Here is a 2,674-nt window from a genome sequence, read left to right on the forward strand (position 1 = left end):
GCTACATGTTAGTGGATGTTGACAGTGGAAACAAGAAGAAAGTTAAGTAGTGTGTCTGCCAGCATGCAGTGAAAGGTCTTTCCAGTATTTGGAGTCTCCCATCTGTTTCTCTTTATTGTAAAGGACAAGCCTTGGAAAACTCCTCAGTTCTTCTGGAACTTGCTCTTCCCAGAAGGACAGGAATATCCTTACTATTAAACACTGATTGTCCCTGTACTCAATGCCTCCAAAAACCTAACGATCAGAGGAATCAGTGGACATTGATCAAACTTGTACCCAAAATCAGGGGCAGGTACGTGCTTACGATTGGACCATAGGTCTTCTAGAAATTTGAAGAGGTTGACAGAGGCCAAATAAATTATCATTCTTAAGTCATATTTATTTATACAACCTGTGATTTAATATTTTAAAATAAACATTTTGAAGTATAATGCTCACATAGATTTTATGTTACCTTTTTATATCAAATTCTACACTTCCTTTCTATCAAACATCTCTAAGTCTGGATTTCCATGTTCATTCAGATTTTCTTTGAGGACCTCCAGACTGTTCCCAAATTTTTCAATTCCTCTCCTTGAATTTTCCTATCACTGAGTCCAGCATTAGCTTTGTAATGTATGGAATATTGCTGACAATTCAAAGAACTACCTTAAGACCGTCTTTAAAATCTCAAAATAATTTTATTACTCCTCACGAAGCAGACTCTGAGTGAGTCGCATGCAGGATGTTTACCAGGCAATGCTCCTGGAATCAACACCTGTGCAAGTGCAGATGTTTTTAAGGAATTTGGCCTCACCTAAAAAAATATATGGCCTTTGTCACAGTTCCTGGAAGGTAACATTTAACCTTGAAATTTCTTTAAAACTCATGAAGCTGTAGTTTGCAAGTGAGTGGTTGTTCATGATGGACCCCTGGACCATACCTGATAGTCTGTGCAAACGAGATGACTCAAAGGGCAGACTGGCCATTCCAAAAACGTCAACCACATTGGTTGGAGCTCTAGTCAAAGTGATACCTGCCCAAACTTTTCAGAGAGAGACTGGAAATTAAGATCAATCAAATGAAAAGTAATTTAATTAGTTACACATACATAATGAAGCCTCAATCAAATCTCTGGACACTGAAGTTCAGGTTAGCTACCTGAAGGGCAAAACTCTGAGTGCTGTCTCACAGTATGGCCAGGAGGCAGTAAGAGATCTAGACTCACAGGGAGAGGACAACAAGAGGATTTACATACGGGACCTTCCAAATCTTGCCCGATGTATTCTTCTATGGCTAGTTCTAATTTGTATTCTGTTGCTATAATAAAACTGTGATCATAAGTATAAAATGTCCCAGATTCTGTGACTCATTCTGATGAATTATTGAACCTGAGGGAGTTCTTTCAGATTAAGTATTTCTAAAAAATTATTGAATGTGACGGAGTGCCTGAATGTGTAGCTAACTGGTCTAAAGTGAGGGTGGCCCTGGGGACTTCTGAGACTGTGGCTGGCGTCTGAAGTAAAGAGATCTTGAAGGGTCTATTACCTCAGACTCTGTGGTTTGGCAAACTCTTCATAGCAAGGAAGAGCAGTGGAAAACGTCAAATCAAGTTGAAGCCCATCAAAGGCCTCCTAAAGTCAGCAGGGAACTCTGGCTCTAGGATGATCCTTTAGAGTTGGCTGGATTTGGGATAAGGAGCCAAACGTCACTGGGCGTGGGCTTCCCCAGAAGGAGGCATGATGATGGCTGTCTGCAGCTGAGGCAGATCTATGGGGGATGATGCTGAGGGCTAAGTGGTACATGCAACATCTGGACAAACAGGACCCTCAATCCAAACAGTAGACCTTTTTTATCATGGTAAAATAACATAACATAAAGTTTTTCATCTTGACCATTTTTATGTGTACGATTCAGTACATTTTCAGTGTTATGCAACCGTCATCATCATTCATCTCCAAAACTCTTTTTATCTTGCATATATAAAACTTTATTTCCCCATTAAACACTAATCTCTATTTCCTCTTTTCTCAACTCCTAGCAACCACTATTCTATTTATGTCCCTATGAATTTGACTACTTTAGATGGCTCATATAAGTGGAATAATACACTATTTATCCTTTTATGTCTGGCTATTTAATTGACTAGGGAGATTTTAGAATGGGAAGGAGAATTATCGGGAAAATTGGGAATCCTCTTTGCTTGGGAATCATACATCCCAGGTTTCCTAAGAAAGTTTCAGATGACAATTTCTTCTAACTCATTATTAATACCGTTCCATTTCAATTTCAAAACACCCTGGCTTAGACAGAATTAAATAGTCATCCTATTTGAACAAGAATCTGACCAACATAATGAAAGAGCAAAAATATTAATGTGTTGGTTCTTAAAGTATGGTTTAGAGCCTACTAGCAATTAGAGAAAAATCATGAGAAAACTACTGAAAGACTAAGTAAGAGAGAGAAAGATCTGTAATTATTTTACAAAGATAGAAACAAGACCGCTTATGACCAAGAGTCCTGGGTAATGCATAAAGAATGTGAGAAGGGCGTACTGATGTACTGCACATAATCCTGGAGTGGCCATGACTTAAGTGGAAAGTTTAGAATAATCTCCCAATTTCATTACAGCTACATGAAGAGAAAAAACTGTGTAAACAGAAAGAGGAGAGCCATATAGATACATATGCACTAT

The sequence above is a fragment of the Pteropus vampyrus genome, unplaced genomic scaffold, assembly GCF_000151845.1.
Source record: "Pteropus vampyrus isolate Shadow unplaced genomic scaffold, Pvam_2.0 Scaffold606, whole genome shotgun sequence".
Classification (NCBI taxonomy): domain Eukaryota; kingdom Metazoa; phylum Chordata; class Mammalia; order Chiroptera; family Pteropodidae; genus Pteropus; species Pteropus vampyrus.